The sequence below is a fragment of the Natator depressus genome, chromosome 2 (genome assembly GCF_965152275.1).
Source record: "Natator depressus isolate rNatDep1 chromosome 2, rNatDep2.hap1, whole genome shotgun sequence".
In the NCBI taxonomy this organism is placed as follows: Eukaryota; Metazoa; Chordata; order Testudines; family Cheloniidae; genus Natator; species Natator depressus.
Window position 1 is genome coordinate 182025993 of NC_134235.1, and position 15467 is coordinate 182041459.

A 15467-nucleotide genomic window follows, 5' to 3' on the forward strand; every position below is an offset into this window, starting at 1 on the left:
CTGTGATCGGCCTCCAGAAGTGTCCCACAGTGCCTGTTCTAGCCACTCTGGTCATCACTTTTTGAACTCTACTGCCCTGCCCTCAGGTGACCAACCATCAGACCCACCCTTTAAATTCTCTGGGAATTTTGAAATTCCCCTTCCTGTTTGCTCAGCCGGCGTGGAGTGCTCTTTCCAGCACTCATGGTCTTTCCAGGTGACCATGCCTCCATGCACCAGGCGATCCCCAGTATGGAGCAATGGCGAGGTGCTGGACCTCATCAGTGTTTGGGGGGAGGAAGCTGTCCAGTCCCAGCTGCGCTCCAGCCGTAGGAATTACGATACCTTCGAGCAGATATCAAGGGACATGATGGAAAGGGGCCATGACTGGGATGCTCTGCAGTGTTAAAATGAAGGAGCTGCGGAATGCCTACCGCAAAGCCCGCGAGGCAAACAGCTGCTCCAGTGCTGCCCCCGCGACCTGCCGGTTCTACAAAGAGCTGGATGTGATACTTGGGGGCGACCCCACCTCCACTCCTAGTACCACCATGGATACTTCAGAGCCGAGTTCAACATGGTCAAGTTCAACAAGGCAGGAGGAGGAGGAGGAAAGCAGGAGCAAGGGTGCTGAGGAGGAAGAAACCCCAGAATCCCTAGCTGCATGCAGCCACCAGCTGCCTCCGACACCTGTAGCTTCACCACTGAGCCCTGAAAACTACGACCCTTACCCACTGCGCTCAACCCCCATCACCATGCAGTAGAGCCATCCTGAAGTGCAGCACTCATTGCACAGCACTCCAGACAGGAAGCCTGAGTATGGTAACAGAACATATGCAAATCTCTGATTGAACCTTTCCCTGCCCCACACCCTTGCCCTTTCTGTTTCCCAAGCAGTTGTGTTTCTTTTCAATAAATGAATTTTATTTTCAATAAATGGATTTTTTGGCTTTGAAAACATTCTTTATTATTGCATAACGTAAAAGATACCTTAGCCCAGGAAAGCAACAGGCACTGCAAGTCAGCGTATCAAACACAGATTCCAGCTAACATTGGAACCACTGCACTTCACTCCCTTGCAGGGCACCAAATATTACTAGTGGCTTTCAGCCTCAAATTGCTCCCTCAAGGCATCCCTTCTCCTTGCAGCCCCATGCTGGGCCCCTCTAATAGCCCTGTTCTCTGGCTGTTCAAATTCAGCCTCCAGAGTTCCGAGTTCCATGCCTGAGTGAAGCTTTCACCCTTCCCTTCATAAATGTTATGGAGGGTACAGCACGCGGATATAACCGCAGGGATGCTGTCATGGGCCAGGTCCAGCTTCCTATACAGAGAGTGCCAGCAGCCCTTTAAACGGCCAAAAGCACACTCCACAGTCATTCTGCACTGGCTCGGCCTGTTGCTGAACCGCTCCTTGCTGCTGTCAAGGCTCCCTGTGTAGGGTTTCATGAGCCACGGCATTAAAGGGTAAGTGGGGTCTCCAAGGATCACAATGGGCATTTCGACTTCCCCTACGGTGATCTTCTGGTCTGGGAAAAACGTCCTGGCTTGCAGCTTCCTGAACAGGCCACTGTTCCAAAAGATGTGTGTGTCATGCACCTTTCTGGGCCAGCCTGCGTTAATGTCAATGAAACGCTCAAGGTGATCCACAAGCGCCTGGAGAACCATGGAGAAATACCCCTTTTGGTTAACGTACTCGGAGGCTGGGTGGGTTGGTGCCAGAATTGGAATATGCGTCCCATCTATCGCTCCTCTGCATTTGTGCAAAGCCATCCACAATGTCATGCACGTTACCCAGAGTCACAGTTCTTCTGAGCAGGATGCGATTAATGGCCCTGCAAACTTGCATCAACACGATTCCAACGGTCGACTTTCCCACTCCAAACTGGTTAGCGACCAATCGGTAGCTGTCTGGAGTTGCCAGCTTCCAGATTGCAATAGCCACCCGCTTCTCCACCGTCAGGGCAGCTCTCAATCTCGTGTCCTTGCGCTGCAGGGTGGGGGCGAGCTCCTCACACAGTCCCATGAAAGTGGCTTTTCTCATGCAAAAGTTCTGTAGCCACTGCTCATCACCCCAGACTTGCAGAAGGATGTGATCCCACCACTCAGTGCTTGTTTCCCGAGCCCAAAAGCGGCGTTCCACAGTGGTGAGCATGTCCGTGAATGTCACAAGCAATCTTGTGTCATACGCGTTACTCGATTCGATATCGTCGTCGGAGTCCTCACTGTCCCTTTGGATCTTAAGGAGTAACTCAACTGCCAAACGTGACATGCTGGCGAGACTTGTCAGCATATTCCTCAGCAGTTCGGGCTCCAGTCCAGCAGACAGAAAAGGAAGACAGAGCGCTCAGTACAAAAAACATTGAAAGATGGCGCCAAATGTGGACAGAAGCACAGGGATTGTTGGGATGCAAACCGATGCATCACGGGGCTTTGGGACAGGACCCAGAATGCCGTGCACAAGCCACAGTGCCAGAATGGGAAGAGGGGCTCTGTGGGATAGCTACTCATAATGCACCACTCCCAATGCCGCTGCAAGTGCAGCAAATGTGGCCACGCCAGTGCACTTGCAGCTGTCAGTGTGGACACACTGCAGCGCTTTCCCTACTGTGCTCTCCGAAGGCTGGTTTAACTCATAGCACTCTACATCTGCAAGTGTAGCCATGCCCTTAGAAACGAGTATATGTGCCAAGGGGCTAATGACCTCTCTGAGTGTAGATACTTATTTTATGATAACTTCTTGTTACATATGGGCAAATTGATGAGAGCACCTAGAAGTTCTCCTTGGTATGGATTCCTATCAAAGGCCCTGAACCTGTGAACACATATGTGCTTCACTTTATGCATGTGAGTAGTTGCATTGGGACCTTAGTGTTGGGTAATAATTTCATTTTCTGTCATCAAAGGTATCAGCCAAACATGCCATTATAAAAAAAAAAAAAGAAAGAAAAGAAAACCATATAGAACTGCAACAAAGATTTTAAAATTTATAATTAAAACCAGATGCAAAATTCCCCTCCCGTCTGATTTCTGCCTGCCTTGCAGAGCTCATTTGTGCAAAGCACCATTTGCCCCAACTCCAGTGGTAGAGCGTGTAATCACAAAGCTAATTTTGACTCCATTAGGAGTCTTGTTACATGCTGCAGAGCTGAAATCATGATACCTAGGTCTAAGCATTAGACCTACTTTGGGCTAATGGTGCACCAGCACTGAGGCTCCCATACTACCAGCTGAAATCACTAAAGAGCTGAAGTTACTAAGAGCTATGTTAAGTGGGGGGACAGGGACTAGCAGGACGGCTAGCGGAGAGGTGAGAGGCTAGCAGGACGGCTGGCGGAGAGGAGCAGCTCGCGGTGAAGTCTGCAGCAGAACCCCATGGAGAGGCATGGCAATCAGCTGTCAACACGAGCAGCAGAGCACGTAAGGTGCCCCCATACCTCCCCCCCTTCCACCCATGGTGGGAAGTAAACTCTGCAGAGGAACTTCTGAACTCTGCCGGGGGCCTACATTGACTAAGGGCAGAAACTGTGGGAGGAGTGACTTTGGGTTGCTGGACTCAAGAACCAAAGGAAAGGGACATGCCCCAATCTGGTTGTGGGTGGGTCTTCTGGTTCCTGGTTTGTGTTTATGAACCCTAGTTGTGGTGTTTTCCCAATTTAATGCTGTGTTGTTTACCTCATGTTATTAAAGATTTTTGCTACACTGCGACTGTGCTTGCGAGAGAGGAAGTATTGCCTCTTTGAGGTGCCCAGGGGTGTGTGTGTAATTTTCCCAGGTCACTGGGTGGGGGCTTGAGCGGGTTTTGCATTGTATTGTTGAAAGGGAACCCCTATGTACGGAACCTGGCCCTCGCTGCTGTCAACTCAGCCTGGCAGAAGGGTTACATCTATAAATAACAGTGCCATGAAATCAGGAATTGAAAAAGAGAATTGCTGAAACTGTCAGCCTTGTCAGGCAACACCAAACTGTTAGAGGTGAGCCAAAATTCAGATCCCCATGTCACTCCAAATAGCACTGTTGAAGACAACAAGACTTCTCACAGGAGTATGAAGCACATAAATTTAGGCCTGCAGTTTTATATATTACAAAATACTATGCATTAGTTCTGAGAGCCACCTACACATATTGCACTGAATACAATAGTTCAGATCTGCTTAGTGGTTTCACACTTGTCTCAGGTTTTTTTAAAAATAACCTTGCTGCATCTTTAAGTGGCGGGGGGAGGGGGGGAATTTGTTTGGCTGGCCAAATGAAGTGAACGGTGCTTTATGGCTAGGGGGAAGGGGGGGGGGAGAGGCAAACTGCTGTAAAAGGGGCCAAGAGGCCAGTGTGGTGACACCGACTCATCCCCTGGGAACTGGATGGGTGGGAGGGTTTAGAAGGGGCAGCCCTGTGCGTGAAGCCCCCTTTTACACAAAGCAGGCTCAGGCAGCACCACCACCCCCTCCCCTTTAGATGGTAAAACACCAGCTTTGTGCAAGAAAAAGTGTATAATGGAATAAGAAAACATTACGCAGCACTCATTCTGTGGCTTACGCATTCATTACAGCCGAAGAGAGTGTGGGGAAGTAGCAAGAAGTGCTTAAAAGGTATTTCGCCCTCCCCCACACCCCGCACAATTGAGCTTTCAATCCTCTTTCATATAACATGCTCAAATAAGTATGACATTTGCCTGCAAGTGTGACACAGTAAAGCAGAAGCCTGGCAGGTTTCAAGGTTCAGCACATCATAGACATAAAGAGAGAATAGATATTGCAGACAAAACTACTGTACAAGTAAGCTCAAACGGAGTTCATTCTCTGGTATTAACTATATTTAGCAGAGTATACATGGACATGAGTGCAACAAATTCTTTCACTCCCCTTCTCAGATACAATGTAATAAAAGTCAGACTTCATAAATACTGTCTATGTAGGAGTTAGCAGCTTTCATTATGTTTATAATTTGCAACATGAGATTTCATAAACTATTTTCTTATAGGTTCCTGAAGACTAGTATGGTTACCACTCGGCTAAACACAATTTCTTCATAAACTGCTTCTGCTTGTTACTTTCAGAAAGTGCTACAGAAACCATGCAGCTGTAATAAAATAACTGAAAGGGCCTTTAAACAAGCTTATAATAATCATAGTGACTGATGTGTGGTCACCTTCATGTTCTTCAAAGTCAGTATAACATTCTTTATTACAAATATTTACATACTATACATTAGTGCAACTTTTACTTCCACACTTTAACAATTCCAGCTCTTGATGAGGTTACTATAAACCCTTGAGTAGTCTGGAAAGTAGCAATATCTGTGATGATATTATGGTGTCCAACTAGTAGAGACTCATCTGTGGGACCCATCGTCTGCTTGTTTTGAATTTCCTGTTTGAAAGTATTAAAATAAAACAAGTCTCCCAAATTACATAAATTTAAAAGAGGACACTTCATACTCTGGCAAACTAGAAAGACCATTTAAAAAAAATCAACATAAGTTGCCTTTTACCAGAAGTTCTCCTCCTATTACTGAAGGTGGGGGTGTGTGTATAAGATCCCTCTTCCTTCACAATCTAGCTTCTTGATCCTGCACTGAAGTCACAATTCTATATTAGTGCTAAGGGGAACAACACTGGTGTCCCAAATTCAATATTACAACTTCAATGTACACTTTACAATATTACAATGTACACTTTTAGCCCATCTAGAATTTTTAAACTAACTGATCTCCTGTATATCACAGGCTATAAATGAACATTTCCACATTGACAATTTCCATACGGTTCCCAAGATTTATTAAAAACCAGATTGTTCTAACTGCACCTGCTGAATCAGTGATCATAGTACACGTAATGGTATAAGGTGGGCATGGGCCAGTGGTGCAGCAGCCACTTTGTGACTATGCTACAAATGCAGTTGCATGGGGCCAGAGTCACCCAAGGTCCCTGTGCACTGATATCATCAGTCTGTCAGCCACAGTGCCACTTGCACTTTCTGGGCTCATTTATTCTCTTGCCTCATTCTCCTCTTTATTTCCCTCTCTCAGACATTCAGGCTCCAAGTCGCCTCCCACTGAAGTCAACGAGCATGTCCCTTGACTTCAACATGAGCTGAATTAGACCCCAAAGGTATGTTGACACTGCAATAAAAGACCCACGGCTGACATGGGCTGGGAGACTCAGTGCCAGGGTTTTTTATTGTGGTGTAGCTATACCCTCAGAGAGCACCCAGAAACACAGGATCTAGATGCTTCCTCTCATCCCAATCCTGGTTCAGTTCCTTGAATTGCTTGCCCTGCGGTTGCATCGAATGATGTCCATGTGTGGGGTTGTGCTGGTGGTGGTGGCGGCAGGGGGGACGGGGGTTATCACGCTGTCTGAAGGGGCTTACGATCATGACTGCCTGCCTCAGGGCAGATTGTCAAAAACAGGGCAGACACCCCCAAACTGGTGGTGTGTCTTATAATTAGGTGTCACTAAGTTAGGGACAAATGAGAGCTCCTGGATCACTATACACAGACAATCCCCTTAGACTCTCCAGTCTATCTTGCCACCCAGGCAAGCTGGACTTAGTGATAAATGGTCACTTACACCAAAAACAAAACAAAACAAAAACAACCCACCCCCAAAATAGTCATGTTGCTTTTCATCCCAACTAGGGTTGCCAACTGTCTAATCTCACAAACCCAAACACCCATGTCCCACTCCCTTCCCCGAGGCCCCGCCCCTGCTCACTCCATCCCCCCTCCCTCTGTTGACTCGCTCTCCCCCACCCTCACTCACTTTCACCGGGCTGGGGCAGGGAGTTGGGGTATGGGAGGGGGTGCAGGCTCTGGGCTGGGGGGTGGGGGCGGAGAGGTTTGGAGTGCCAGCTCTGGGAGGGAGTTAGGGTGCAGGAGGGGGCTCAGGGCTGGGGTAGGGAGGAGGTGAGGGGTGCAGGAGGGGGCTCAGGGTTGGGGTGCGAGAGGCGGTGCAGGCTCCTGCTGGGCGGCACATACCTCAGGTGGCTCCTGAAAGTGACTGGCATGTCTGGCTCCTAGGTGCAGGGGCCACCAGGGGGCCTCTGCGTGCTCCCCTGCCTGCAGGCACCACCCCCGCAGCTCCCATTGGCCATAGTTCCCAGCCAGTGGGAGCTGTGGAGTCAGCACTTGGGGCAGGGGCAGTGTGCAGAGACCCCTTGGCTGCCTCTGCACCTAGGAGCCAGAGGGACATGCCAGTCACTTCCACGAGCCATGCAGCCACGTAGGTACTTGGGAGCCTGCCTTAGTCCTGCTGTGCCACCCACTGGACTTTTAGCAGCCTAAAATCTCCTGAATTGGTTTCAGTAGCCACCGGGAGGTAGATGCCAATTCTGGGAGACTCCTGGCCAATCTGGGAAGGTTGGCAACACTACAGACCAGTCACTTACCTCAGATCAATTGGTACCATAGATCTCATATCAAAAGCAACTCCTGAATCCAGTCCTGTAATAAACTATCTAAAGGTTTATTAACTAGGGAAAGGAAATAAAGTTAAAGCAAGCAAACATATACGCACAAATGAATGCAATCTAAATCCTAAGAGTGACACAGTTGTAATGATTTATCAAATCAAAATGTCTTTCAGGGCAGATCCCAGGGGTAACCCCTGGGGATCTCTGATTTCAGTTTAGTGTCTCTGGCCCTGTGAGAGTTCAAATAGCAAAGAGATGGAAAATTTTCCTGTGTCTGTTTTATTTCCTTCATTCAGTCTCTAAGTCCATAGGACAAGCTTCCTTGCATGTAGCATTTCCAAGGTGTGATAGGCCGTTAACCAATCCTTTGTATTGCGCTGGTCCTTGATGGCTCACCTGATGTTGATAGTTCTTCTGGACAGGCAAGGGGAATCACTCTTCCCATCCGAGTTCACAGGTTTAAAACAAACATTTTCAAAAAGCTATATAGCAAAACTTACATATTTCCTTCTAGCATGGAATACAGACAGTACAAGTGAGATTAATGCATGCAACTGACAAGCATTGTATAGAGTCTAAATACTACATACATTCTTATAAGACTGATACTTATTTTGAGCAACTCAAAACACACAAGTGAACTGGTCTGGTCTCCAACTAGGAGTTTGTTCATTCTTAGATAGTGCCTGCAGCCTTGGCAAGAGCTGGCACCTGGCCTGCTGGCATCACCAGAAGCCATAGAACTTTATCAAGTAGCGAAAGAGAAACACACACCAGATCTGCAAGCTGTTCTCAGGCAGGCAAGAGGAGGATGGGTGTAGTTAGAAAAATACAGAAGCGGGTGCATCTGTGTGTGGGAAGGGTGGTGGCAGAGAATAACTAGGGTGGGACTGGCTAGGCATCCATCCGTCTTCACATGTCTCCACCCAAGAAGAAGTCCCTTCCGCCCCTGCCATGCCCACTCTCAATAAGCATGACAGGATTATAAGGACAGTAAACAGACTGTCAGGGTTCCCTCCCCCCCTCTAAACTCTAGGGTACAGATGTGGGGACCCGCATGAAAGACCCCCTAAGCTTATTTTTACTAGCTTAGGTTAAAAGCTTTCCCAGGGCACAAATTCCGCCTTGTCCTTGAACAGTATGCTGCCACCACCAAGTGATTTAGACAAAGAACAGGGAAAGCCCCACAACCCCTTTCCTGGGGAGGCTTGAGAATAAACAAGATGAGCACAGACCAGCCTTAGATTTTTAAGACCCAAAAAACCCAATTAGATTCTTAAAAAGCAGAACTTTATTAGAAGAACAAAAAAAGATAAGAGAACAACTCTGTAAGATCAGAATGGAAGATAATCTTACAGGCAGTCAGATTCAAAACAGAGAATCCCTCTAGGCAAAACCTTAAGTTACAGAAAGACTCAAAACCAGGAATACACTTTTCCTCCAGCACAGCGAATTTCACAAGCCAAAACAAAGAAAACCTAACGCATTTTCTAGCTAGATTACTTACTAACTTTACAGTAGTTGGAGGGCTTGCATCCTTGATCTGTTCCCGGCAAAGGTATCACACAGACAGACAAAAGCCTTTTTCCCCCCCTCCAGATTTGAAAGTATCTTGTCCCCTCGTTGGTCATTTTGGGTCAGGTGCCAGCCAGGTTACCTGAGCTTCTTAACCCTTTACAGGTAAAAGGACTTTGCCTCTGGCCAGGAAGGATTTTATAGCACTGTATACAGAAAGGTGGTTACCCTTCCCTTTATATTTATGACACAGGCTAACTTCCAATGCACCTGGAGTAGTTAGTGAAGAAGTGATACACTTAGCTCACAGACTTGTGGCAGCCATAGTGGGTTTCCTCAGACCCTTTGAGAAGAACTCATGTAGTTTATATAATCTGGAGCGTGATTTGCCAGGATGACAAATTCTCGGCTGGTGGGAGAAGGTAAGCAGGGTCTGAATGAATTCTCTCCTGGCTGCTTTAGCTGATTGGCTACGGTATTGTACGGGGCAACAGGTAATTGGTTGCATAAGCTTGTGTAGTGAAGTAGGAAAAGGTATAAAATGTATACTGGAATCTGCTGCATTGCTGCAGGATTTGAGACAGCTTGGTCTCCCTGCGCCCTATTTGGAGCTCCAAATAAACCTCTCTGCTTCTCCACCCCGTTGTGGTCATTGGCGCGACGCACACCAGGCAACGAACCCAGCTGTTGCTTGCCTCAGGCACTCTGTGCCGGCAACACAGGGAAAAATACCAGCCCAAGCCTAGCCCTACTTTGTGTAACCCTAACCCTTGCCTGGGGATCCCTACCAGCTGGGACCTTAACATTAGTCTGGGGAGCCCTACATTTTGTGACCCTAATGATACTGGGGCTTTATCAGAGGCTCGTTCACCTGCACATCTACCAATGTGATATATGCCATCATGTGCCAGCAATGCCCCTCTGCCATGTACATTGGTCAAACTGGGCAGTCTCTACGTAAAAGAATAAATGGACACAAATCAGATGTCAAGAATTATAACATTCATACACCAGTCGGAGAACACTTCAATCTCTCTGGTCACTCTATTTCAGACCTAAAGGTCGCAATATTAGAACAAAAAGACTTCAAAAAGAGACTCCAAGGAGAGACTGCTGAATTGGAATTAATTTGCAAACTGGATACAATTAACTCAGGCTTGAATAGAGACTGGGAGTGGATGTGTCATTACACAAAGTAAAACTATTTCCCCATGTTCATTTCCCCCACCCCCCCCCACTGCTCCTCGGACCTTTCTGTTAACTGCTGGAAATGATAAATTCATCCAGCTGCATCTAAATGAGGTATCCATGTTATATTATCACTACAAAAGGTTCTCCCCCTCACCCCCGCTCTCCTGCTTGTAAAAGCTCATCTTAAGTGATCACTCTCCTTACAGTGTGTATGGTAACACCCATTTTTTCTTGTTGTGTGTATATAAATCTCCTCACTGTATTTTCCACTGAATGCATCCGATGAAGTGAGCTGTAGCTCACGAAAGCTTATGCTCAAATAAATTGGTTAGTCTCTAAGGTGCCACTAGTACTCCTTTTCTTTTTGCGAATACAGACTAACACAGCTGCTACTCTGAAATGAGTCTAATGTCCTCACTCATGATGTTAGCGCCAAAGCACAGTGTTTCAGCACCACCTTCAGGGAGAGAGGGACAACAGCAGGGATCTGTGAGCTTGGAAGGTGCCATTAGCTGTTGATTTCCCTGCCCCTAGTGGCTGAGCTCAGGCACAGTCGGGGAATGTATGAATAGTGACTCCCAAGCAGAAATCCAGGAGTCACCTGAAAAATCAACCAAAATCTGGGAATGCCTGGGTGATGGAAGATCCTGGGATAGTAATAGGTTGGGTCAAAGGACTAGGAGAGGTGAGACCTGGGCTCTTGTTTTGGCTCGCTAACAGACTCCATGTGTGACTGTGGGTGCCTCAGTTTCCCCATCTGAAAAAATGGGGATCATTTTTTTACCTCGGGGGTGGGGAGTGGGGTTGTGAGGATTAATCATTAATCTTTGTAAAGTGCCCAGGGTCCTCGGATGGGAGGTACTATAGAAATGCAAAGTTTACAGAGATCTTGCAAGCGCGTACATATATTTTGGTATTGCTTAGGTCTGCCTGTTTCAGAATCTAACTAAAATATAATGGTTAACAAAAGACAGCATTACCTGGGTGGTTCTCATCATGTTGGTTGCTAAGAAAATAATAATAAAACATGAGAAAATGATCAGACAGCCAATAGTTCAAAAATAGCTTTTATTTCCTTGCAAAATCATTCAAATATGACAAAAGCATTCATAGGCTGATAGTAACTTTGAAGGCATCTGGAGGATGTTATTTGAAATGCTGGGATAATCAAAGAATATCGTCCTTTCTTCCTAATTACTCTAATTTTATGTACCCCAATATTGGAGTGCCTGAACGGATACATCTTGGACGTAATTTTCAGAGGGGCTGAGCACCTACAGTTCCCACTGGCTTCCGTTAGAATTATGTCTGCTCAATGCCTCTGAAAAAAAGTTTTTAAAAGGTATTTAGGTTCCTAAAGATGCAGATAGGCACCTAGAGGGATTTTCGAAAGTGCCCTAGGCATCTAGTGTACGGTAAATAGGTGTCATACCACTAAAGTCAATGAAATTGCTGACGGATCACGACAGAAAGATTAAATCCCAGCGTGGATTGCAAACACTCCAAATGTAGAGGGTAATCAGATGGAGGGTTTGGTTCAGCTCATTGGCCCAATCCAGGGATGTTTATATCTGTGGGGTTCAGGCCCACCTCTAGTTTATAATAATCAATTGTTCTTTAAGTATCATAGAATTTCTATGCTAATAGGCTAAATTCATCCTTATGTTAAAGCCACCCACTACACTGGCACTATGCCACAGGGATAAATTCATCCAGCTGCATCTAAATGAGGTATTCATGTTAGACACCAACCTATGGCAATGTGTCACTAATTCTACTGTGGTAGGAAAATGTCCCCATACGTCTAGATGTCGATACAACAGAAGCACCAGTGGGTGATAGACAAAGTATATCAAGGGGAAAGATTATTTCCACTGATACAGTGCCATTAATATCACCTCCAAGTCAGAACCAAAGACACAGGGCCAGATTCTACTATCACTTCCACCACTGTACATCTGGAGTAACTCCAGAGGGGTGAGTTACTCCAGATCTACACCACAGGGATGGCTGAAATTGGCCCAGAATATCTAAAAATGTTAACAAGAATGGGTCTGAGTGGTCACTTCCTGCATGGATGGAAGCAGCGTGCTATCGATACTGCTCTATCTCTGTGCCTGGTAAAAGTGGAAAGCAGCCTTCCGACTCCTCTCGTTTTCTTATCTTATAACCTTAAATGGTGAGAAGGCATTTTACTCCACAGGCATCAGGCTGAAAAGAGCAGATGCTTTTAGGGTACAACTCTGTATAATGCAGAAAATGCAACCCTTAATGCTCTCTCTCTCTCAAGAGAGAATCCACAGTAAAAAGGCTCAAAGGGTTAAATATATACATGGGCCAGGTCCACAAAACTTTTGTATCTTCAAATCACTCACATTTGAAAACCCTTCCAAACACATGCCTAGCTCCTGTGCAGTGCTTTTGAAACCTGTTTATCTCAAAGGAGGTAAGTATCATTACCCTATTTTACAGATGGAGCTCCAGGGAAGTGAGGTGACTTGCTCAAGGTCTCAGTTGCCCAGAAGGCCATGGGCAGAACTAGGACTAAAACCCAGGCCTCTTGTGTGCTAATCAAAGGCCTTATTGACTGAGCCACACTGCTTCCCAGGCTGCTATTGCCACAGCTCAGCTTAGGATTTAGTCGGCCCATATCGAACACAACTTCCCCCCTACAGAACTCTCTCTGCACCCTGGGTGCTCAGGGCTTAATTTGTAATGAAAAAGGTGCTGGGGCTCAAGCAGTTTTTTTATTTTCATATTTCACGCCAGAGTTGCCGTGGCGATGAACTGCCAAGCCTCGAGATGCTGGGGCTCAGCCCTGGCACTAATTAAGCACTGTACGTGCTGCATGCAGTAGTTGGGGTTCCATGACTCCCAGCTGCGGTTTTCCGCCGTTAATGCATTTCACTTGGGTCATGTCATTAAGAGTGGAGCAGCATGGGTCACGGGTGCATTTCCCTCTCCCTGGATCCTGCTTTGTGCTGCATTAGGTTCAGTTCACTCACAAAGCATAACACCTGCCATCTGATCTGAGAATACCAATGAGCTTACCAAACATGAACAAATTAAATCACAAAAGAACACTGTGATGCAGTAAATAGCATTAGCCCCATTTTACAGATAAGGAGACTAAAGCACAGAGATGCAGCTGGGGAAAAATGTAACACCACCCCATACCAGAAACCTACTGACCACTGTACTTACCTACATGCCTCCAGCTTCCATCCAGGACACATCACACGATCCATTGTCTACAGCCAAGCCCTAAGATACAACCACATTTGCTCCGATCCCTCAGACAGAGACAAACACCGACAAGATCTCTATCAAGCATTCTTAAAACTACAATACCCACCTGGGAAAGTGAGGAAACAGACTGACGTAGCGAGAAGGGTACCCAGAAGTCACCTAGTACAGGACAGGCCCAACAAGGAAAATAATAGAACACCACTGTTCTATTACATCACATACAGCATTCAGCTAAAACCTCTCCAGCACATCAGTGATCTACAACCTATCCTGGAAAATGATCCCCCACTCTCACAGAGCTTGGGAGACAGGCCAGTCCTCGCTTACAGACAGCCCCCCAACCTGAAGCAAATACTCACCAGCAACTACACACCACACCACAGAAACAGTAACCCAGGAACCAATCCCTATAACAAACCCCGTTGCCTTCTCTGTCCCCATATCTACTCTAGTGACACCAGAGGCGCATTTACCTGCACGTCTACTAATGCGATATGCCATCGTGTGCCAGCAATGCCCCTCTGCCATGTACATTGGCCAAACCAGACAGTCTCTATGTGAAAGAATAAATGGACACAAATCAGACATCAGGAATGGTAACATACAAAAGCCAGTGGGAGAACACTTCAATCTCTTTGGACATTCTATAACAGATTTAAAAGTAGCCATCCTTCAACAAAAAAACTTCAAAAACAGACTTCAAAGAGAAACCACAGAGTTACAATTCATTTGCAAACTTAACACCATTAATTTGGGCTTGAATAGGGACTGGGAATGGCTGGCTCACTAGAAAAGCAATTTTCCCTTTTTTGGCATTGACACTTCCTCATCAATTATTGGGAGTGGACTACATCCACCCTGACTGAATTGGCCTTGTCAACACTAGTTCTCCACTTGTAAGGTAACTCCCTTCTCTTCATGTGCCAGTATATTTATGCCTGTATCTGTAATTTTCACTCCATGCATCTGAAAGGGTTTTTTTCCCATGAAAGCTTATGCCCAAACAAATCTGTTAGTCTTTAAGGTGCCACCGGACTCCTCATTGCTTTTGTGGATACAGACTAACATGGCTACCCCTCTGATACTTAAATTCCATATAATTTTTCAGCAAATCCAAAGGTCTTAAAGTGGCACCAAGGCCTTGTATTGGCTTTCTGCACGGTGAATGTCACTGACAGACTATACTCATTCAACTGAAAACAACAATCCAAGAGGAAACAGCTGAAAAAGATGCATCTTGCCAGCCCCCTAAAATTGCCCTTGTATGAGCTCTGAGGCACAGATAGGAAACAAGTTACGGAGCAGAAAAAAAAAATCCTTTAACCCCTTTTTGACCCAAGTGGTTAGTCAAAGTTTGGGGCCCTGCAGGTTGTTTCCATTAGGAGGAGAAACTGATGATGCAGCCAGGTGTCTTTGGTGCAATCCTGTTTACAAAGAATGTCCAAAGTCCTGTTTCACTGAACACAGCAGGAACCAAACAGCAGGTGACAGTTTCTTTGCTCACAGTTCCAAGCGCCTTTCAGTCAGCACTCAGCCCAAAACGGTTCTTTCTCTAGGGTTTTCTCAGAGCCACATTACTGGTGCTTGCTCACGCTGTTTGGAGTTTCCTTGACATTTCTCTGGTGATTCTCTCCCCCACGCAGACACCTGCGCCAAGAAATACCCAGCAAAAAATCCTCCACCCACAGAGTTCTAAATCCTGAGCAGACTCACATCTGCCTTGGTTTTGGGCAGTGACATTCTCCCGGCTTGTGGTTTGAGGTCCCTAAATTGTTTTTCACATTTATCCCGAATGAAGGGCAGCTATTATGCTCACCAGTTTCAATAAGGTTTAACCTAATATATAAGAACACAAACTAAATCAAGGGGACTAACAGCCAGAGTCCTGCAGCTGTCAGGGGCCAAAGGAGGAGAAAGATGGTTTCTGAGACTGCTGGATCTTAGACTATTTGGGACTTTATAGAAATTTATAACATTCACTGGCCCAAGTTTCCTTCAGGGTCCATCCACTTGGATCTCTCTTTCCCCCAATCTACTTCACTAGATTCCGCAGACTTTTCAGTAAATGGACCATAAATAATACTTTACATCTTCACAAGCTCTACTTAACTCTGTCCCCTTGTTAGA